The sequence below is a fragment of the Rhinoraja longicauda genome, chromosome 11 (genome assembly GCF_053455715.1).
Source record: "Rhinoraja longicauda isolate Sanriku21f chromosome 11, sRhiLon1.1, whole genome shotgun sequence".
In the NCBI taxonomy this organism is placed as follows: domain Eukaryota; kingdom Metazoa; phylum Chordata; class Chondrichthyes; order Rajiformes; family Arhynchobatidae; genus Rhinoraja; species Rhinoraja longicauda.
In genome coordinates, this window is record NC_135963.1 from 33,125,152 (window position 1) to 33,150,014 (window position 24,863).

A 24,863-nucleotide genomic window follows, 5' to 3' on the forward strand; every position below is an offset into this window, starting at 1 on the left:
ATACTAAATTTCCCACACCATGGTGATGAACAGCCAGGGATGTAAAATATGCTGCTAACTGCATAAACAGTTGTTTGTTGCCAGTAGTACAAATAAATAAATGTCACATTTTTAAGAAGATTGCTGCTCCATTATTTGTGAGGCCACCATTGCAAACAAGTCCCAAGCAATGTGCAAAACAATGTAGGCCTTGTGCAAACATGCACAAAGCCTTTTAACACAATTTCCTGAAATGGTGGAGAGTGGAGGAAGTGTCTAAGAGTGAAGATGCAGTGGTGGCGTTGTGGTAGATTGAAGGGCTACGGCACTGAAGGTTTTGGCAGGTATAACATTGGTTTTGAGATAGGGCAGTGTAGTTACTGACAATGAAAGCTTGGGTAAAATGGTTGTCTCTGACATTATAGTTGCGGCAGAGGTAAGGTCTCGCCCTTTGATCTTCATTGAAGCGAGCTGCAATCCTCAACCTTCTAGTCTTTGCATGCGCGTGTCCAATCCCTTCTCGGTATGGATAATTTTTGATATCAAGTGATGTGAAATGATGACATTACTTATGCCAAATTGCCAAACTACATGTACACCATTAACGCAGGGAATGAGCTCATGCTGATCAAACTACCCAATTATTATTGCATGGCTTTTTATATAAAATGAATTCCATTCACCAGGGCAGAACAACTTTGCACTAAACTTCAGCAATTCTGGTTGGAGTGTTCCTACAGAACAGTATTAACTCTCCTGTGCCTACAAATCAATTTACGAATATTCTGGCACATGATATGTACAAAGAGTTGGTTTCAGCTTTAAAGTTAGATTATAACAGCAGGCGTGCTGGCAAAGAAACATGTGAAGACTTTATCTACAGTGCATTCAGAAAGAATTCAGACCCCTTCACTTTTTCCACATTTTGCTACATTACAGCCTTATTTTAAAAAGGATTACATTCATTTATTTTATCATCAATCTGCACAAAATACCCCATAATAAAAAAGCGAAAACAGGTGTTTAGACATTTTTGCAAAGTAATTAAAAAGAAATAACTGAAATATCACATTTACATAAGTATTCAGACCCTTTACTCAGTACTTTGTTGAAGCACTTTTGGCAGCGATCACAGCCTCAAGTCTTCTTGGGTATGATGCTACAAGCTTGGCACACCTGTATTTGGGTAATTTCTCCCATTCTTCTCTGCAGATCCTCTCAATCTCTGTCAGGTTGGATGGAGAGCTTCGATGCACAGCTATTTTCAGGTCCCTCCAGAGATGTTTGATTGGGTTCAAGTCCGGGCTCTGGCTGGGCCACTCAAGGACATTCACAGACTTGTCACAAAGCCACTCCTGCTTTGGCTTGACCGTGTGCTTAGGGTCGTTGTCCTGTTGGAAGGTGAACCTCCGCCCCAGTCTGAGGTCCAGAACGCTCTGGAGCAGGTTTTCATCAAGGATCTCTCTATACTTTGCTCCGTTCATCTTTCCCTCGATCTTGACTAGCCTCCCAGTTCCTGCCACTGAAAAACATCCCCTCAGCATGATGCTGCCAACACCATGCTTCACCGTAGGTATAGTATTGGCCAGGTGATGAGCAGTGCCGCATGGCATTCAGACCAAAGAGTTCAATCTTGGTTTCATCAGACCAGAGAATCTTGTTTCTCATGGTCTGAGAGTTCTTTAAGTGCATTTTGGCAAACTCCAAGCGGGCTGTCATGTGCCTTTTACTGAGGAGTGGCTTCTGTCTGGCCACTCTACCATAAAGGACTGATTGGTGGAGTGCTGCAGATATAGTTGTCCTTCTGGAAGGTTCTCCCATCTTCTTAGAAGAACTCTGGAGCTCTGTCAGAATGACCATCGGGTTCTTGGTCACCTCCCTGACTAAAGCCCTTCTCCCCCAATTGCTCCGTTTGGCCGGGCAGCCAGCTCTATGAAGAGTCCTGGTGTTTCCAAAGTTTTTCCATTTCTGAGCAATCGGGGGAGAAGGGCCTTGGTCAGGGAGGTGACCAAGAACCAGATGGTCACTCTGACAGAGCTCCAGAGTTCCTCAGTTAAGATGGGAGAAACTTCCAGAAGGACAACTATATCTGCAGCACTCCACCAATCAGGCATTATGGTAGAGTGGCCAGATGGAAGCCACTCCTCAGAAAAAGGCACATGACAGCCTGCTTGGAATTTGCCCAAAGGCACCTAAAGGACTCTCAGGCCATGAGAAACAAGATTCTCTGGTCTGATGAAACCAAGATTGAACTCTTTGGCCTAAATGCCAAGCATCACGTCTGGAGGAAACCTGGCACCATACCTACGGTGAAGCATGGTGGTGGCAGCATCATGCTGTGGGGATGTTTTTCAGCGGCAGGAACTGGGAGACCAGTCAGGATCGAGGGAAAGATGAATGGAGCAAAGTACAGAGGGGAAGGGCGAATGGGGAAGGAGAGGGTGCTGCACCAATGCAGGACAGGTTTAGGCCCATCGGGTCCACTTGGACTAGTTCTTAATAGTTCTCTGAAACACTTCACTTACTGCATGTCATTCATTGCATTTTATTGCAGGAGGAAACGCATGTCCAAATGATTGTCAGCAGTGAACAGGTAATGACCAAGATAACTCCAACCGTTTCTGCAAGCAATTATTGCGCAAAGTTCGCATATGCTTTAGGTAACATTCTATATATAACTGGTGCAGGACAGCAGGAAGTCAGACACAGAGCTGTCCAACTGATGCTGACGTGCAGGACAGGAATAACCTGTGATGGAGAATGTTAGCTGGGGTGTCCTCGGCTCCTGTGAGATTTTCTTTATATTTGTTCGTCACCAGCCTTCATAAAAATGGTTGACCCACCTTTTGAGACCCCTTCTCGAAAAGTGTTAGAACTTGTTCTCTAAATCTGACACAATTAACGTCACTTGCAATCTTCCATTCCCCTAGATATTTCCCCAGGTATACCCTGGTCCTGTAAATCTGCAACTGATCTGACTCAGAACTTCTGAATGTTCCTAAATACCAGCGTGCTTGATCTTATTCGCTGATATTTGATTTCCAACTTTTGGAGCAAAATCTGTTAATGTTTACTGACTTTTCCAACCTTTCTCTAAACTCCCAGATCAACTGAGGCATTTAAACATTTTGAGCAAGGCTCTCTCTGTCATCAGCTTTAATTAAGTTTGTTAATATTAATTGTTAATATTAATTATTATCTACAAGTGGTTTAACAAGCACATTTCACACAGGGCCAAAAAAACGATGTAGAATGTAGAATGGAGAAAAAGGGGAGGGGGGTGTTGTTTTATTAATTAAGGGGAATGTCACAGAGGTAGTTTGAGATGATATCCTTGATGGTTCATCCAGTAAGGCTACATGGGTGGAGCTGAGAAATGAAAAGGGGATGATACCTTGTTGGGCGTGCACTGCCACAGCACTATTGTATGAAACTCCATGGTTTAGATCTGGCAACAATGAGGAACCTACAGTGTATTCTCCTTAGTTTTGCAGAGCCCTAACCAGGTGCCACCAACAAATTGGTACATCTTCTTCAATTTCAACTTGGTGACCTTCTCCTGAATACACAACAGTCTCAATACTCACACTTGTCCAATTGGCAGTTCCTACTTACCGAAGGAGAGCTGCTTTGTAGGTCGCTGTACTCATTTAGGTTTGATCACGGGGCCAGTTAAGAGATTTTTGTACTTTCTCATGAAGGCTTTACATTGAAGTACAGGTATTGGATTATATAGGTTTTGAACTTCACCTTTCTCCCTAAACATTGCACAGGCTATACATTGGCAGAAAAGTGCAAGACATTAAAACATATTAAAGAAAGTACCCTGGGATATGCAGCATCTTTAGTCAATGCAACATATCTCTAAAACTCTAGAAGTCTAAACTAAAACTCTGCTGCCTTCATTTGCTGCCTATCACTCATCTTGTCATTCCACACATCGCTGTCACAAACATGATTAAAAATACATGGGATGACATGGGAGACACAGAATATAACACCATGGAGAGTTGTTCCAGAACTATAACTAGATGGGGGTGGGAAATTGAAGCTACTTGATATCTGAAACAGAAACTGCTGGAAATACTCACCAGGTTAGAAGCAGCAACTGTGGAAAGAGAAAAAGATTATGTTTCAGGCCAAAGACCTTTATCAAAACTGGGGGAAAAGAAAGAGAATCAAGAAAGTTGTAAGTAGCAGGGAAGGTGTAGCTGGTGAGGGGGATGGATGGATAGGACAGAGGATATCTGTGAAATTGTGAGACAATAGACAATAGACAATAGGTGCAGGAGTAGGCCATTCAGCCCTTCGAGCCAGCACCGCCATTCAATGCGATCATGGCTGATCACTCTCAATCAGTACCCCGTTCCTGCCTTCTCCCCATACCCCCCTCACTCCGCTATCCTTAATGGTCAAATGGGATATCGCAGGTAGTAGGATGGTGATTGTGCTTCTTGTCTGTGTAATGTGTGGCTAACAGCAAGGCAGTGGCATGTGTCCAACAGTCAGATTATACTTATAAAGAGAGATAATGTAAGCCAATGTCTCAGATGGATAACTTACAGCAGAAGTGACCAATTTTGATAAGAGTATTGAAAGCAAGTTACCTGAAGTGAGAGATTCAATATTGAGTCCTGAAGGCTTTGAGGTGCTCAGACAAGATATACGGTGTTGTTCCCAGAGCTTGTGTCCGGCAGGAGGACACAGACAGAGGGGTCAGAGTAGGAGCGGGTTGGTGAATTAAAGTGGCACAAGCTAGACTATTGCTGGATTACTGTATTTAGTTATCACCATGTTATACAAAGGCTGTAAAGCATTGAAGAGAGTGCAGATGACATTTATGAAATTTTGGCAGGACTGGGTAATTTTGGTGATGATGAAAGATTGGTCAGGCTGAGATTGATCTACTCGGAATGGAGATGAGACACTTGAAGAGAGACACTTTCCTGTTTCCTTTAAGTGAGGGGATCAAAAAACAGGGGCCTAAATACATGGTAATTGATAGATGGATTATAAAAGGTGAAGAAAAGAATTTACACCCGGTGGGTGGTATGGGTCTTGAACTCACAGCTTGAAAGGGTGGTAGAGATGGAAACACTTATCACATTTAAATAGAGCTTGGATGTGTACTTGAATAGCTGAGACCTGTGTCAATAAGGGCCAACCACACTGTTTGTTGGGATTGGACTGGGTAGCTCTTCATGGACCAGCAGGGATATTATGGGCTGTCTGGCTTCCTGTAAAATAATTTTTCTGTGATTGGTGTTCTGTTCAGAATCCATTGACATTGACCAGTCTGAAGAAGGGTTTCAACCCGAAACATTAACCATTCCTTCTCTCCAGAGATGCTGCCTGTCCCGCTGAGTTACTCCAACTTTTTGTGTCTATCTTCGGTTTAAACCAGCATTTGCAGTTCCTTTTTACCCATTGACATATAATGTTCTTAATGGGATGACATAAACTCTGAAAACTATAAAAGTTTAACAAAATGCGGACACCATATTTTATTTTTTAATCACCCAATGAAACAAGCTTGATGTTTTTAATTGGCTTTTATTGTGGCTTTCATGTTTTGCCCTAGGGATACCATTTCCACCTTATCCATCAAGTTTCTCAACTCATTTTGTTAATTTTTCTTTCAGAAAAAAAGAATGTTTAAAACCAACACTATCAAAGCCTTTCGATTTTTTTTCTCCAAAGAAATAAAATTCTGTTTTTGGAATCTTTCCACATAATTTAAGGAACTTTTGGAGTTCCCAAAGTATGGACACATAGAAAACAGAAAATAGGTGCAGGAGGATGCCATTCGGCCCTTCGAACCAGCACCGCCATTCATTGTGATCATGGCAGATCTTTGATTTATTTTTCATATCCCTTTGAACATCAAAATACTTTTAAAGGCCGGGTGGAAAAGAAGAACTAGAGATTGTATGAAGAATCATCAATAATGTTTTCAGTAATTGAAGAGCTTTAGTTAATAGTGTTATCCTCAAATTACATTTATGAATCCATTATCTGCCCTATCTCATTAAAATGCCCAGGAGTACATTTAATGGATTGTCCGCATAAATTAATGCATTTTGCAGGGCTGCAATTATACCAACAAATATGCACATGTACTTTCAAGAAAAAGTCCAGCACAACATTATCATTCTCTACCATCGTTTTTTTTAAATAAGCTTCCAACATGCTTACAGAAGAAGAGGAAAAATAAAATCTCTTCAGATCCTCTTAATTGATCAGGGACAAGTGTAGGCATGGGGATTGGATACAAACAAGGCACAATCCCTCTCAATAAGCATGGGACATGTTAAAAAAACATAAATATCCATCCATTCATCCATCCATGTATGTATTGGTATCCCTCTATTAATCCCTCCAAGTTGATCAAATTTAAATTCCTATGTGTCACTGTTAATTAGTTGTGGTAAATTGTAACTGTTGTGAAGCTAAATGCCACTTTTTTAACCTCTGTTACTAGTTATGTCATGAATTTCTGCAATAAGGTTTCTTACTCTAGTCTGTCCATAAAGCTGTGCGTCATTCTTTATTTGAATGGACTCTCTTACACCTGTTAAAGTGCTGGTGAAGCTGGCAAACAAGAGCTGAGTAACAACTCACCCCAAATGTATATTTATCCATCAGATGTTTTTTCATGTTCCGAAACATATCCAAAATGATTAGCTGTAACAGGAGCAAAAGATGCAGTAGCCCTTGCATTTCATGTAAAAAATAGTTGATGACAAATTATATCACTGCATCAGAAGCCATTTGTACACATTATTGCTATTGGTACAAGCGTAGGACATGGGAAATGGGAGCAAATGGACAGAAACTCTCTCAATAATCATTGAGTATTCTTATGATTCTTATGATTCATATGAATTGGCGAGACCAAACGCAGGCTCGGCGATCGTGTGGCTCAACACCTTCGCTCAGTCCGCCTTAACCAACCTGATCTCCGGGTGGCTGAGCACTTCAACTCCCCCTCCCACTCCCAGTCTGACCTTTGTCATAGTGAGGCCCACCGTAAATTGGAGGAACAGCATGTCATATTTCGCTTGGGCAGCTTACACCCCAGCAGTATGAACATTGATTTCTCTAACTTCAGATAGCTCCTCTGTCCCTCTCTTTCCCCTCCCCCTTCCCAGTTCTCCCACTGTCTTCCTGTCTCCAACTACATCCTTTCTTTGTTCCGCCCCCTCCTCTGACATCAGTCTGAAAAAGGGACTCGACCCAAAACGTCACCCATTCCTTCTCTCCTGAGATGGTGCCTGACCCGCTGAGATACTCTAGCAATTTTGTGATACAATAATCATTGAGTACGCATTTTACATTGGGCTGTTAAAAACAGAATGTACAACAAAGAAACAACTATTAAAACTTTTCACAGCCCTAGCTAAGGGCAGCTTTGTTAACCTTTCCGGAATTTGAGTTAAAAAAAAAAATAATAGAAACCTAATAATAATAGAAACCATAAAACACATGTAAAAATGCAAATAATAAAATAATCCATGTAAGATTCCAATTTACTTAAAAATGTAATTACCCCAATTAGAACTGTGACCACGCTTTAATTTTAAATTCTAAATAGTATGTGTTGTCTCTAAAATTGCAATTCAATACATTGAATCACCATGTTAATGTTGAAGAACCCACATTTATTTCCTTTGTTGAGTGATTTGTTCTATTTAGTCATTCTAACCTTTACGTGCTAATTAGCAAACAATTTAAAAACTAGTGCCAGCTGCTTTTCACTTAAATACCCTCATACTTCAAAATGAATCCATTCAGTTGCTAATTGAGGAACCAAAGAATTGAGGGCAATTTTAAATTATAGATGGGTTAATTGGTCAATAGGATATCATGAAGTAAGTGGCAGAATCTATTTTTTATACCTCAGATGACAATATCTTGCAGCAAACATTGCAACCCAATTCTGTTCAAAAGATTTCACATTTTAATATTATGTATTTCCAAATTTTAGAATCCATCCTCGACGTTACTTTTTGACATCTAAATGATTATCATTTTCTTGTCAAAACTGTCAAATACTTTGCATTGCATAACTCTAGTTATGTCTAAATTATGTGATACAACCAAAATCTACATTAAATTGCAGTCCTAATCTGATTGATTTACCTTATAATTACTTTATTACAACGTCTTGTTTTATTTCCAGGTAGCAGCTACCTATATCTTCTGGGATTAGACATGATTATCTTAAGATTTTTTTCAATATTAGTTATAAATTGCCACTTTCGCTTGGCATCTCTATTCCTTACTGGCAAGTAACTGCACATCCTTGCACCTGCTCAATATTTTCTTCAAAGCATTCTTCCTCCAGATGTATATCACTAATTGTGTTTTGGCCCAATCATAAAGTCAATTTCAGTGACTGGAATTCTCTGAGGAGAGATGCTGGCCTTCAACTGATACCGTGTAGAATTCACAGTTCAGAACCCTATGGTTTCTCATGAACTGTTGTTAACTCCTCATGAGATTCTGCCCTTCATACTTAAGCTGATCCTACCAGCATATTGCCTCTATTCTTTGTCTTTCACCTACGTACCTTCAGAATACAGAATACAGAATACAGAGCCTTTATTTGTCATTCGGTACCGAGGTACCGAACGAAATTACGTTACCAGCAGTCACACAAAAAAAGAAACACAAGACACATAACCCCAACATAAACATCCATCACAGTGAGGGGGTGTTTGGAGTCACTGTGATGGATGTTTATGTTGGGGTTATGTGTCTTGTGTTTCTTTTTTTGTGAGGGGGTGTTTGGAGTCACTGTGATGGAGGCAACAAAACTTCCGCTCTCTTCCCCACGCCCAAGTCCCCGCGGCCGAGCCACACCGGGCGCTGAAACATCCCGCGGCCGAGCCGGGCGATGGAAGGCCCTGCGGCCGTACCGTGCGCAGCTAAGTCCCGCGGCCGAGCCGCGCCGGGCGATGGAAGACCCCGCGGCCAAGCCGCACCAGCGATGTAAAGTCCCGCGGCAAAATCCTTTTAACCCAGAACATAGCAGCTAGTTATACAATGTACCAATGAAAGTCAATGTCAGTTCCTGCAAAGTTAGTTATTTTAAAAAAAATTGAATGAGTTATCTTCAGTTGGCAAATGTAACAATAACATTTTTTGCTCCAGGGAATTATTTATTATGTGTGGACAAATTCGTTCAGAATTAATGGAACAAATGAATCAGATCATAAAATCACGGAATGATCTTGTGCACCACAAGTCGTTCACTTTTTTATTTGTTTGCTGATGACCTTTTCATAAAATGGTGAATTTTTGTTTTAAGCTGCAGTATGAAAATTCACTGTTATTATTCTGTCACTTCTGTGGAACTGTGCCAAAGTAGTTCGAGCAGTCTGAAGACAAAACAATTTAAATTTACCATTAGTTTTTCAGTTAGGCATCCTTGTGCTTCAAAATGAATCTGTTTGTTAATCATAAATTCAGTTTGTGTTTTCGTTGCTGGTGTGCGTAATATTGTAATTTTCTGGTTCAGAAGAGATCAACAGGAATTAACTGTCATACTTCTCTCTTTTTTGCTATCTTTTACATCTTAAAATGTGACACCTGAAGTGCGACCATCACCAGAGTATCTTTAATGGTGACTCAAAAATATCAATATTACAGAGATGAGTTAGCTTTGAAGAGAGGCAGTGTTAGAGATGTACAAACAAGTTTTTTTTCACTGATTACTGTGAAAATTGAAGAATCTTTGTGCATCAAATTCATTCCAGATGAAACACTTCTTGATATTCTACAAAATAAACCGAGTGAATCCCACTTTACTCATCTCTATATTCTCTCTATAAGAAACTCTATATTCTGAACTGACCTCCTCTGTGTCAAGTTTGCACCTGATCAACTCAGGATCATATTCAGATAGCATAATGTACCTGAGTGGATAGAGCAGAAATCCAGCCAACCCAAAAACGAACCCAGAAATTTCATTCAGGACCACATAGAACAAAGCAAACCACTTGTGCAGGAAGAAACTGCAGATGCTGGTTTAAACCGAAGGTAGACACAAAATGCTGGAGTAACATAGCGGGTCAGGCAGCATCTCTGGAGAGAAGGAATGTGTGACATTTCGAGTCAAAACCCTTATTCAGAGTCTGAAGAGGGGTCTTGACCCGAAACGTCACCCATTTCTTTTCTCCAGACTTGCTGCCCGACCCGCTGAGTTGTTCCAGCATTTTGTGTTGTGATGTCTTGAGAGGTCGGGAGCTTTTCTCTCGAAGGTTGGGAGGTGTGGGTGCCGGAAATGAAGACAGAAAAGTTCTTGTTTTCAAACTTAAATTCCATATATTTAGTCTTTTCCAAAAACAGGTAAATTTAATTGTTTGCAGACAGGTACACAAAACCAAAACAGGTAGTTAAATCAAAACTGTAGCTTGCTGCCTTCTTACAAAATATAACTCAAACACTGCTTCTCTCCCTGTCTCTCTGCTCCAGTCGTTGTCTCTCTTTTTAAATACACTGCTTCCCTTCCCTTTTAGCTCTCTCACTGAGGCAATCAGCTCAACTGGTTCAGCTGGGCAGCAATCAGTGTCAGCAGCAATCAGTGTCAGCAGCAATTAGTGTCAGCAGCAATCAGTATCAGCAGCAATCAGTGTCAGCAGCAATCAGTGTCAGCAGCGATCAGTATGGGTTTTGTAGTCTTTTGCTGGCAGCCATGAAGGTTTGTAGTCCTTGTTGCATCCACCGGGAGGAAATGTATCTCCCCTCTATGACTCTACCTCTCGTGATATCATAGTGTCTATCTAAAGCAAACCACTTGATCAGTGTCCAGTCACTGAACTTGGAATTCACCTCCTCCAACACCAGTGCACACTGCCCCCAATAAATGCTCTACACTAGAAGCACTGCAGCCTTCTGTCAAGCTTTTTGAGGAAGCAATTTCCATCCAAACATTTCAACCAACAAGAAGAAACGAGCCAAGATTGTAATCTGATGGATAGTTCAACAAATGAGGATAAAAATGAATTAACATTTTAAGCACTTCCAAAGCACACAGATGATATGGAATGCATTACAAAAGAGAAGATAATGAACTTAAGAAAGATATTAACATGATAATTGGCCAGAATAAACGCAATTGAAGTTAACTAGAACACAAATAAAGATGCTCCTGTATGCATGATAAACTGTGCCAAGACCACAGATTTAACAAATAACACTGTGCCTCAGTTTTCACCCAGAGCCGAGGAGGAATTGGATTTGGTTGTAAACTTTCTTGAGACCTCAAATCCTGTTACCCTGTTCTTCATCGTTGATGACATCAATCAGGCTGACTTCAGGAACATACTCCCCGAATACCATCAGCATGTCTCTTGCCTATCATTACATCCCTCGTCCTCATTTTAACCAGTCTGATCATCTGTTGGTACTGCTCCTGCCGGCTTGCTGGCTTGAGACTGGTGCCCTGTACTTCAATAAAAAGAGTAATATGGCAGGGGTCTGTGGAGAGTGAAGGACTACCATGAGCCAAAAGACTGGAACCTGTTCAAGCCTACTTTGTGCTGGCTGAATGAGTATACTTCAGCCATTAAGGCCTTTGATAAGGTTCTGTAAGGCAGGCTGCTCTGGAAAGTTAGATCACATGAGATCCAAGGAAAGCTAGCTAACTGGAGACAGAATTGGTTTCATGAAAAGAAGCAGAGGGTGGTGGTGGAAGTTTGGTTTTTGGAATTGAGGCTTGTGAATAATAATGTGCTGGGCCCATTGTTATTTGTGGTTTATATCAACGATTTGTACAAGGCATGATTAAAAATGTTGCAGGTGACACTAAAGTAGGTGATTTCATAGACAGTGAAGTTGATTATCAAAAATTACAACAGGATCTTGATCAGATGGACGTGGGCTGAGGAATGGCTGATGGAGTTTAATGCGTATAAATGTGAGGTGTTGCATTTTGGGAAGTCCAACCAGGGCAGGACCTTCACAGCGAATGGTAGGGCCATGGGGAGTGTTGTAGAGCAGAGGGATATATGAGTAAAGGTACATAATTCCCTGAAAGTGGTGTCGCAGGTAGGTAGGGTGGTAAAGAAGCTTTTTGGTGCATTGGTCTTCAGTCAGGGTTTTGAGTATGGATGATGGGATGTTATGTTACAATTGTTCAAGATGTTAAAGAGGCTGTATTTGGAGTCCTGTGTTTTGAAGTTTTGGCCACATTGTTACAGGAAGGAAGTCATTAAGCTGGAAAGAGTGCAGAAAAGATTTATGAGGATGTAGCCAGGATCTGAGGGCCTGAGCAAAAGGGAGGGGTTGGCCAGCTGAGAACTTTATTCCTTGGAGTGCAGGAGGCAGAGGGGTGATCTTATAGAGGTGTATGCAATCATGAGGGTAATAGATAAGATGAATACTGAGTCTTTTACCTAGGGTAGGGAATCAAGAACCAGAGGACATAGGGTTAATGTGGGAGGGGAAAGATTTAATAGGTAACTGAGAGGAAACTTTTTCACTTAGAGGTTGGTGGGTATATGGAACAAGCTGCCGGAGGTGGTAGTTGAGGCAGGTACTACAGCAGGATTTAAAGGATACTGGACTGGTACATGGATAGGACAGGTTTAGAGGGATATGGGCCAAGAGTGGGCAAATGGGATTAGCTTCAGTGAGCCGCTGTGGCAGACGCCTCCCGTCGAGCAGCGGGGTAACCGAGGCTGGAGCCCCCACGGGTTCTTTAAGAAAACTAAGACTTTAAGAAAATTGAGCTCTTAACCAGTTATCTTATTGTTAGTGATATCAATCACTCCATTTTTTCTTTCACCTGTTACTGCAGAAATATATTCATTTTATATTTTCCCAGTGTGGTCACCTCTTTTGAAAGTTGCTCACTCTTGGTGGACTTCAGGTTCAAGGTTGTCCACAGTTCACTAATATTCAGTTCATAATAATTAAGGTGAAAAAGGAGTAGTCTCTTCACGGTTGATCTTCTATCTTAACTTGGTTAGATTCAGAGAAAATATTTCCACTTACAGAGGATTCCAGAGCAACCAAACAGATCAAATGAAGAGTTTAGGTTGATTTAAAAAAAAATGATTGACACCTCTGCCTTCACTTGAGGGCAATGTCCCTCAGATTAGTTTCTATAAAACAAAGCATCTTGAAATCTGAACCAAGGCTGTGGAGATGGAAGAAGTGTCTCGACCCAAAACGTCACCCATTCCTTCTCTCTTGCCTGTCCCACTTACTCCAGCTTTTTGTGTCTATTACCTCTGTTGGCACGCAGTCTTGGAGCATTTTCAAATATGAAAAGTGGTAGGAGAACCATGTTTCAGACGAACTGATGATTTGAACCATTGATTTATAGTGTTGTTCACAACTTAGCTTCTGTTGGAATCTATTATTGAATAATAGAATAAAAGAGCCACATGCACCACGAGAAAAAGCTATTTAATGTCGTAAGTCATTGAAATCTAGTGCCCTCCCAGAGGTGAGTAGTCAATGCATAGTAATTGGGACAATCAACCAGGCACTGGTTAAGTACTTGGAAAAAACAATTTGTTTTTGCTCTGACAAATGACCAGGGTAGGCGAATGAATTGAATTGCTGTTGTAAAGAGCTGGCATGGATTCCGTGGGCTTAATGATTACCTTCTGCGTTGTGACATTTCAGCGATGTTTGTGAAAAATGAAAGAGAGAAAGAGAGAGAGAGAATCCCAGCTATACTTAAAAGAAGGCATGAACCTAGATGAAGAACATTTATTGAGAATAAGATACCCAGAAAGATGAGGATTTCTTTCCATTTCTGATGCTTTAAAAATCTACAACTGATAGATGTCTTCATCCACACTAACTAACCTGCAAATTTAATATATCCATCATTCTCATAATTTTACAACTAGGTATCAGACAGAAATATAAATGCATTTTTTCAGTGGGAAAGGATTCCCCCTGACATCTGGAAAGCCTCCTTCAATCACTCCTTATTGACTGAACCAAGATTGTTCACAAATGGTGAAGTTGAACAGTGGCTCCCAAGTGGTATTAAAGAGCAGAAGTTACAGATGTGCTCAAGAACCTGGTAATGTTGATGGTTTTCAACCTCTGTGTTAACCTTGTTGGACCAGATGATAACATATTGTGCAATGAAGAACTGGGAAATTTCTCAAACTGCAGAGAAATGAAAGGTGATTGAACAAGCCTTGTGCTTTAAGTAATAAACCAAGAATAGTGGTTCTTTGCAGTTCTTTTATCTTATTTATCTCTGTCGGGCCCCAAGTAAACACTCAATTCCAAGTTGGAAATGAGAAGAGATTACCAGGCAGACATAGAAAAATATTCAAGATTGCGCACAAAACTTCCTTTGGGTATCGCTAGCCCACGACTAGACAAAATGGAGTAGGAGCATTGGTGTAGCATCGAGAATATGAAGACCATGCATTGGGAGCAACAAGGAGGAGTGCATCATATCACAAACTACCTGTCTACCCACCCCATTCAATGCCTTCTGCCCCATTTGTGGAATAACTGTTAAAAAATTTTTTTAAGACATAGCATGGAAACAGGTTCTTCGGCCCACCGAGTCCACGCCAGCTAGCGATCACCCGTACACTAGTTCTATCTTACATACTAGGAACAATTTACAGAAGCCAATTCACCTACAAACCTGCACATCTTTGGAATGTGGTAGGAAACTGGAGCACCCTGAGAAAACCCATTGGGTCACAGGGAGAACGTACAAACTCCATACAAACAACACCCGTAGTCAGATCGAACCCGGGTCTCAGCCATTGTGAGGCAGCAACTCTATCACTGCACCACTGTCCCACCCATAAACTTTCCATATTGACCTCATCAATCATCTCAGAACCGCAAAACCATGTGATAGTAAGTCTTCTTTCATTCCAAGGTATTGCCTATGATGATGAAGTACTGATTTGGGTACTTTGAGCAGAGGAAACTGATTGCAAGATAATCCAAAAAGGGAAGGGGGACTGAGAAGAACATGAAAAACTGGATTAATATTTTATAATTTACTTCACATAGGATGAAACTTGGAAGTCTTTTGAACAACATACTCTGCCATTGATTGAGTGTATGTGAATGTTGTGCATTGTTGAATTCTTCAGGCCCTACTTGCCTTCCAAAATATGGAGGTATATCATCCATTTGCTAGGCCAGTGCTTTGGAAAAGGAGAAGCATTGAAAAGTGGAAGGAACATCAGAAGAAAATGGAAGAACATGGATTTCTATGCATCATTAAAATACATCTGTTTATTATTTCCTGACCCTTATACTCAATGCCCCATAGCAATGAAGGCATGTGTACCATAGCCTTCTTTGCCATTGTATCTACTTGTGCTGCCATCTTCAATGAGCTATGAGCATGGACTCCAAGATCCCTCTGCACACAATATGTAGCATTTTTAACTTTGTGCTTCCCAAACTTCAATTTATTTGTTCTTCTAATGGGAATAATAGTGGCATTAAGTATGTTAGGAAGTCATGATGCTGCTCTATAAGACTTTGGTTAGGCTGCATTTGGGGTATTGTATGTAGTTCTGATCGCCCATTACAGGAAGAATGTGGAGGCTTTGGAGAGGGTGCAGAGGAGGAAATAAATAGATATTCGATGGTATCTGTTGCCTATTTATAGCTGTCCTGTTAGGATGCTGAGGACTTCATGAATTTTCCTCACCGTTAGCTTGTTGAGGATTGCATTTGGACAGATGTTTAATTGGAACAGTTTGCTCAATGTCATGATTACAGAAGTAGATTTAGATTTAGATTTTTAGATTTTTAAGATTTCGAGATACAGCGTGGAAACAGGCCCTTCGGCCCACCGGGTCCGCTCTGCCCAGCGATCCCCGCACATTAACACTATCCTACACACGCTAGGGACAATTTTTACATATGCCCAGCCAATTAACCTACATACCTGTACGTCTTTGGAGTGTGGGAGGAAACCTAAGATCTCGGAGAAAACCCACGCAGGTCACGGGGAGAACGTACAAACTCCGTACAGATGGCGCCCATAGTCAGGATCGAACCTGTGTCTCCGGCATTGCATTTGCTGTAAGGCAGCAACACTACCGCTGCGCCACTGTGCCACCGTGTAGAACTGATACCAATGCCAAAGCTGAAAGTCTGGTGATTTGGGCAGCAATCATGGAAGATTTTGCAGTCATTATCTAAGTAGATATGGTGTAAGATTTAGAGATAATATTATCCCTCTAGTGATATAGCTCGTATCCTGCTGATGGTGAATGATCAGATGCCGTGAAGATCTTGTGGAAGTAAATGTGAAGAGGCACAAAAGTGACTAAAAGGTGCCACACACAGCAGTGGTGGGATTGGCTATTTCAGTAAGCATGAAACAAACAGTTCTCAATGGATGGTGCTTAATGTCTTGGCCACTGAGGCGGTTGCACTCTTCCAGATGAGTAGAACATCCTCTTAAAGCCTTGTCGACAGAGAAAGGCATTGAGGATGCAGGAAAGGAGCAACTAATAAAATACCAGTCATTTGCATGTGAAAAAAAATGCTGCAAATTAGAATTGAAAATGGTTGGGATAGTCAGCAGGTCAGGTGGTATCTGTGGAGAGAGAAACAACATTGACATCTCAGTTCCAATGAAGGTTTATTGACCTGAAATGTTAATATTGTGTTTCACTTTCCTCAGATGCTATCTGACCCATCAAATATCCATGGCATTTTCTGCTTTTATTACCAGTCGACTGGACATGTTTTTGAAGCCATAATAGGACCATTATATTTAGATGCGTAGGAGCCATTTTGTGTTTATTAGCTATCTTAGCATATTATTATATTATTTTGTATCCTGCTGTTTATTTTTGGACACCAGGCGGTTGTCGTGAGATAATACTAGGCTTACTAGTCAGTAACAGGATATGAAGGAGTGACGGTGAGATACAAAGTTCTTACCAAACAAACAAGTTAACGATGAGAGATATACTAATCTGTTTTGCATTGCTACTTCAATAAACGACTACCTAAACCACTACGTCGTGAAGATCTCTCTGTTGCTGTTATTTGTGTCAAGAAATATCGCTCCACCTCCTTCGTCAATGGAAAGCTTTAGGACTTTATTGGGAAGATTAAAGTTGCTGCTACAATTGTAAGAATTTACCATAGCAGGAGTGCTATTGTAAAACTTCCTCAGCCGGAGTGAATAGATCAAGAGCTATCCTCAGTGAGAGAAGATAAAGTAAACCTGTCTCCAAGAGATATTTAAAGTTTTAATTGGCTCTAGGAAGGAGACTGAAGTTTGTGTAACGACTAACAAACCTAGGATTGTTTTGTCACAAAACTTTGAAGTTGAAACAGAGTGATAAGAGTCATTTTCTGCGTTAATCTGACAACGGTGAAAGGAAAAACTTGAAAGCCAGTGTGTAGCATTGAGCTTTATTGGGAAGCTGTTTTTCAGAGGTTGTATAAGAAAACTATAACTGAAAAATGTTGGAAATGCTAGAAACAAAGAAGTGACCTTGTGCAAGCTTGCTATCAGTTTTGTTTGGAATTCCTTTGAAGATATGACGTCAATACGCCTTAAAGGAATATTGACGTACAAGTATGCTTGTACGTAAATCTGATGTTCGGCCAGCAGGTGGCGATATCAGAATGGATTCCCAAAGGGAAAATGTTTTTTCTTCAATAGGTCGAACTTCTGAGTTCTCTTATGTCTTGAAGTGGGTTGCTACCCTGAAAATCCAGCGTGAGATTGAAGAAGAGGAAAAACAGAAAAACTCAAGATGTAAACAGGCTACATCTCGTGCATCTTGGACGCACTCTGCTCATATGAAGGCTAAGGCAGACCTGGCCGTTCTCGCAGAACAGGCTGCCTTCATGGAAGAGAAATATGAGATTGAGGCAAAAGGTACGGAACAGAAGACAATTGGAAGAGGAAAAAGAACAACTGAGAAGAAAGGAAGAACAGAAGAAACGAGATGAACAATTGAAAAACAAAGAATTGTCAATTGAACAGAAGAGAAGACAATTGGAAATGGAGCTCGAATGGAAGAGGAAGAAGGAACAGCTGAGAAGACGGAAGGAACAATTGGAACTAGATGCTGCAATAGCAGCAGCCAAGACAAGACTCAATGTACTTGAGGCTAGGAAATCAAGCGACAGTAGCTGATAAGATGAACTCTATTTGAAAAGGGGAACTGGCAAAGGCCCTACCTTTGCTCAGGCAAGAGAAAAGCCGCAAACAGCCAAAAGCAGTTTGGCAATGACTACAGAACCTGCAGAAGCACAGGTGCAAGAAGACCATCCAGAAATATTGAACAAAAGGACAAGGAAAAGAAACCAGAACAGAAGGAAAAGCCAAGTGCAAGTGATACTGTTCTCCCATCTTAGACGTGTGACCATATCGGGGCCGGTGATGAAACCTGCATCTCATCCAAAGGATTCCAAGTTGATCCATTGGCTGGAGAATCTGGTCCTGAAAATACTTGTCTGAGCACAGAGATGACTGAGACCAACTCGGAACTAGCACCAGAAAATTGTGAATCTACGGATCAAGAAACAATATAACTGGAAACTTCAGGGGATCCTGCACCAGAAAACCGAGCACACCGTGAAAACATTTCAACCAAAGTAATTGCTGAAAAAACTAGTTCCACAGAACTCTACAGTTTTTGTCGATGGCAGAAAGCTAAATGAATCCATCACTAGCGAAACTGAAGATGACCATCCAGAAATCTCTGTTACAAATTAAACTACCCTGGATGGTGAAGAGACCATGACAGCAGGGATGGGAATGGCTGCCCTGCCGCTGTTGTCAATCAAATATCCATTGCAAGCCAAGAGGAGCTTCTGGTCAAGCAATACAACCACGACTTCATAATGGGAAAATCCAGAGTTGACACAATGCTGCAAAAAGAATTACAGCTTCAACTGGACAAACCCATCATCATCATATCATATCATATATATACAGCCGGAAACAGGCCTTTTCGGCCCTCCAAGTCCGTGCCGCCCAGTGATCCCCGCACATTAACACTATCCTACACCCACTAGGGACAATTTTTACATTTACCCAGCCAATTAACCTACATACCTGTACGTCTTTGGAGTGTGGGAGGAAACCGAAGATCTCGGAGAAAACCCACGCAGGTCACGGGGAGAACGTACAAACTCCTTACAGTGCAGCACCCGTAGTCAGGATCGAACCTGAGTCTCCGGCGCTGCATTCGCTGTAAAGCAGCAACTCTACCGCTGCGCTACCGTGCCGCCCATCTTCTGGACCAATAGCACAACAGTGCTTAAGTACTTCAACAACTAAACCAAACGCTTTCAAACATTTGTAGCAAACAGAATCTCTTTTGTAAGGAATGTTACTGATGTATCACAATGGAAATATGTTGACACAAAGGAAAATCCTGCAGATGAAGCATCAAGAGGACTGACAGCAGACCGCTTCTTAAGCTGGAAGAGAAGAAGATTGAAGAAGATCCTGTCAAATGGGCAGAATATTGAAGACTGCACCAGATGCACAAGGTTTTGTGTGTACTGTTTGACTTCAGACTAAGAGCAACAACCTGGAAAGACCGCTAACAAATATAAGTCTGCTCCTGGAAGCTGATACCTGAGTACAGCAAAGTCTGGTGGCCTCGAAGATTGAAGAATCACTATAGTAGATTAGATGCCAATATATACTGCATGCTTTTTAGTTTCAGTATGAAGTTTTTATGGCTCCTTTTAATGTTTATTCGTACTTTTTTTGTTATATACTTAGAACAATTAGGGGCCGGTGTGTAGGTGCCATTTTGTGTTTATTATCTATCTTAGCATATTATTGTATTATTTTGTATCCTGCTGTATTATTTTTGGACACCAGGGGGTTGTTGTGAGATAATACTAAGCTTATTCACGTATAAAGCCCTAAATGGACACTCCCCCCCCTACATCAAAAATCTTCTAACCCCCCTCTCTAACTCCAGGTCCCTCAGATCGGCCGACTTGGGGCTATTCACTATCCCACGGTCTAGGCTTAAACTCAGGGGTGACCGCGCTTTTGCGGTTGCAGCTCCTAGACTGTGGAACAGCATCCCTCTCCCGATCAGAACTGCCCCCTCCATCGACTCCTTTAAGTCCAGGCTCAAAACATATTTCTACTCCCTAGCGTTTGAGGCTCATTGAGGAGGCGCTGTGAACTGTTTGCGTGCTACTGTATGTTTTCATTTTTTTTTCTATTGGAACCTAATCAAATGTACAGCACTTTGGTCAACGTGGGTTGTTTTTAAATGTGCTATACAAATAAAATTGACTTGACTTGACTTATGTATATGGACTGGGAGGGCCCATGGGAGGGGGCAGAATTATGAGTATAAGAGAAGCCAGGACTACTAAAATACAGGTCAGTAACAGGATACGATGGAGTGACGGTGAGATACTAAGTTCTTACCAAACAAACAAGTAAACGACGGGAGATATACTAATCTGTTTTGTATTGCTACTTCAATAAACAACTAACTAAACTGCAATGTCGTGAAGATCTCTCTGTTGTTGTTATTTGCGTCAAGAAATATCGCTCCACCTTCTTCGTCAATGGTAAGCTTAAGACCTTTATTGGGAAGCCTAAAGTTGCCGCTACAAGATGTATCCAAAATGTTCTGTATCACTTAAGTAATCAGGTCTGTAATGTAATGTTCAAGTCAATCTACTGACAAACCTTTGGACAAAAGAATGAATCATGTGCTGACAATAGTGACAGCAGCTGGGAAATTAGAACAGATTATTCATCTTTTCGTTAACTTCAGTAGCAATAAGTAAATGCATATAAATCAGCGTGAAAAAGTAGCATTGGGACTGTTAGGGATTGTTTAAGGCTTGTAAAAATATGTGGAAGTAGCAGCCAGTCATTCAAAGGAAGAACCAGTCTTCAGAATATCTGTTTTAATGTATATTGGAAGCAGTAATCTGTTTGAAATTAAAAGGACAGCTTTGCAAACAGACAGCCTGTCCACAGACATGACCATGACTTGTTCTCATATGCAGCAGCTGAATGTAAGACAATGGGGCTATGTTAATTGTCCTACATCAAACCAGAAATCTTCAGTTTAAATTACTTCTCGTCATGGTAATGGAGATGAAGGGAGCTTCCACACTAGATTTAGTTTGTCACTTGGCACATCAAGATTGGCCAGAGGCACATTTGTCTGCCTATCAATAAGTGGGGTATTTGTGTATTCTGGAGAGCCAGCCCTCAGAACTCTAAATTGGGTGTCTGGGTTTCCAGCCCTCAGAGCCATTTATGAACGTTTGGCACTTTGAACCAGCAAAGATGTTGGGATATTCAAATGTGTCTCGTCACCTGCAGTGCACTCACATTGCAAATGTGTTATTCAATAGAATCTTCTGTCAGATTCGAATATCGAAGGAAACAACATCATTGCAGCTATTGAAATTGTACTGAACCACCTGCTGATTATTTTTGATCTTAAGAGTATAAAAACCTGACGGACTTCGAGTTTGAGAAATTCTACCGAGGGTCTCCAAATGTCTTTTTCTTCTAATGAATAGACTTTCATGTCAACCAGCTTCACCCTCCAAGAGGCTGAGTCCACAGGTTGCAACAGGGACTTTATGAGAAACTTAACTGAAAAAGTTGATCACTTTGTAACCCTAAAAGGATTGTCTCTGTTTTTACCCACTTCCTTTACTCTCAGAAACATAAGTGAAACTGTAATATTGGAATACATAAGCTTCAATAGCTTAGTACCACTTAAAATAGTCTTTTCCCTAAGTCTGTGATTCTGAGGAGAGAGATAAGAACATGTTGCTTGCAATCTTTTGAAGAAAGTGAGGTGAAGAACAGATTTAGATATTGTTGCAAAATTAATATTCCTGCTACTCTCAAATTGTGGTACAAAAAATACAAAGTGGCCACGTGGTTGCTCACCACCTGTCTCAATATCTGGGAAACTTGAAGTGCTCCATGCATTTATTTTGAAGGGGAGCAATGAGAACATTTAATCATTTAAACTGGGAATAAATGTCAACATTTGTGGCTTTCTCCAAAATCACTTAATGAATCACCTCTTTGTGGTATAATATACTTAGCAATTACAAAGGGGACACTGAAGCATCAAAAGTAGAAGCTACCATATTTTATATTTAACTTGTTTTTGATAACCAGATCTCAAATGAGTAGTGAGAGGAAAGTATAGCTGGCTGGCATGTCCTCAGCTGAAATTGTCTACTATTACTTTGTGAAGGTGCACAGGGAGAGGTTGCATTAGACATGTAGGCCAGAAAGATCCTAGATTTCATCTCCAATCATTCTGCTCCCTGATCCTAACTGCTTCAGGGTTGATAAATTGACTTGATTCTGAAAAGAATCAATGATTTCTAATGTGTAGGAAAAAACCCCACAGATGCTGGTTTAAATCGAAGGTAGACCCAAAATGCTGGAGTAACTCAGTGGGTCAGGCAGCATCTCTGGAGAGAAGAAATGGGTGAAGTTTCGGGTTGAGACCCTTCTTCAGACTGATGTCAGGGGAGGGGGCGGGACAGATAGGATGTAGTTGCAGTCAGGAAGACTAGTGGGAGAAATGGGAAGGGGGAGGGGATAGAGAGGGAAAGCAGGGACTATCTGAAGTTAGTGCAAGCAAATAAAGCGTGACTATGATGGCAGCAACAATGGTTTATGCACAAAAAAGACATAAAGTGCTGGAGTAACTCAGCAGGTCAGACGGCATCCCTGGAGAAAATGGATAGGTGACATTTTGGGTCGGGACCCATCTTCAGATTCACTGAGCTGCGGAGTTACTCCAGCACTTTGAGTCTTCTTTTTGCAAACCAGTATCTGCAGTTCCTTGTTTTTGTACATCAGTTTTAATGAAATAGTAAATACAGTATATTCAGCTTTGGTCACCCCATTATATTGTGTACAGTTCTGGTTGCCCCATTACGTGAAGGATGCGGAGGCTTTGGAGAGGGTGCAGAAATTGTTTACCAGGATGTTGCCTAGATTAGAGCATATTAGCTATAAGGAGAGATTGGAGAAACTTGGATTGATTTCTTTGAAGCGTTAGATACCATGGAAGTGTATAAAATTCTAAGTGACAGAGACAGAATAGATAGTCTAAATCTTTTTCCCAGGTTGGAAATTTCAAATACTGAAGGGCCTAGCATTAACATCAGAGAGGAGAAGTTGAAAGAAGATGGGTGAGGCAAGATTTGTTTACACAGAGAATGGTAGGTGCTCAGAACATGTGGCCCGAGAGAGTGGTGGAAGCAGATATGATAATGATGTTTAAGAGGCTTTTAGATAGGTACATGAATATGCAGGGAATGGAGGGATACGGATCATGTGCAGGTAGCAGGGATTTGTTTAGCCTGTTCCTGTGCTGTACTGTTCCCATGGCATTTCACAAGAGCAAATTTTGACAGTGAAGATCTTTTAGAAAAGGGACCTGAGCCATGGAGATACATTGTAAGGGGTAGTGGAAAGTTGAAGCTGGCAAGCTAAAACCAGGCCTCATGTGGTCAAAATTGGAGGAGTGCAGAAATATTGGAGAGTTGTATGGATGGAGGTTGCATATGTATAAGACTTGCAAGCAAACTGAAGAATGGGATAAAATGAGAAATTTAATGGATTGACACAAGAAACTACAAATTCTGGTTCACACAAAACCCCCCCAAAGTGCTGGAGTAAGTCAGCGGGTCAGGCAGCATTTATGGAGAACATGGATTGGTGACAATTCGGGGCTGTAAAATGGTCCTGACCTAAAGGTTGCCTGTCGATTTCCTCCAGCAATGCTCCAACCCATTGTGTTTTAATGAGAAATTTAACATTAGTCCCCAGCCAGTAAAACACATAAAGTTAGAGACCAGATAGAAGATGGGTAAAAGGCACTTTTTAGAAGTTTGGATATAAACAGCAGGTTTCTAAAGATTAGAAGATGGGAAGCCATCCAGAAGTGTAAGGATCCAGTCAGGAATATCAAATCAGAAGGAAACAAAGGCATGGATGGGTTGTCTCCAGCAATAAAGATCGTAGGGGGAGTTGGGTAATGATACAAAGATGCCACATTCTCTCTCTAGTCACACATGCAAATGACACTTGGTCAAGGTCCAAGGGAGCTGCTGATTTCTATGCTTTATTACTTATCTTTAGAGCAAAAAAAGGGTGAAGGGCTTGCTGGCAATTATGATCTCATTTCTTATCCTAGGAGAAATTAAACTAGGATTTGTTTCAGGAGTGAGGAATTCCTTCGTAGTCAATCTGGAGATACGATACTCATGAAGAACCTGCTACACAATACATAGTTACCTGGTAGCTGTCAGAGAAAATAAGCATTGATTTCATGGGTAGTTGTAAAGCATTAATCCAATTTCGTGGTTCAGATGGTTGGTTTGAAACTTCATCTAACTCATGGCTGCAATGAATCCACCCAGTACTCTCTTGTGAATTAGATCGGAGAAATCAATAGACAAAAAAATTAAATAATTTTATCAGTTGTGCTGAAAATCATCATCAAGATTTTTGCATGAATTCTTAAATTCAAAAAAGCAGATAGAGTGCTAGTACTGAGTGGTGTAACAATACTTTATGAATTGGAGCAGGCACATTCATTAGAATGTTAGTCTTCCTTATGGTGTGATTAGTGCTGGGAGGTCCACACTCCGACCGAGTGCTGCTATGGAAATAGGATTAGGTTACTCGGGTGAAGGATCCACAACATCCATACTGGCACCAGTCTGCTGATTAAAGCATTTACACAAATAGTTTATGGGCTATCTGGTTTTCACTATCATATGAAATAAAATGCAAGTCACGTGGATAGAAACTGTAATTAATGCCATGGGAAATTTAAATGTGATAAATGGTAATTCTGCAATAGATTTAAGAGATCTCAAACCACATTTTTGCACACAAGCCGCTG

At 40.9% G+C, this 24,863-nt stretch overlaps 1 long non-coding RNA gene across 2 annotated transcripts in view; it reads right to left on the minus strand.

The window, feature by feature from the left end:
- The window catches only part of LOC144598099 (uncharacterized), a 164,907-nt gene that overhangs the window by 114,068 nt on the left and 25,976 nt on the right, over positions 1–24,863 (minus strand). The window lies entirely within an intron of this gene.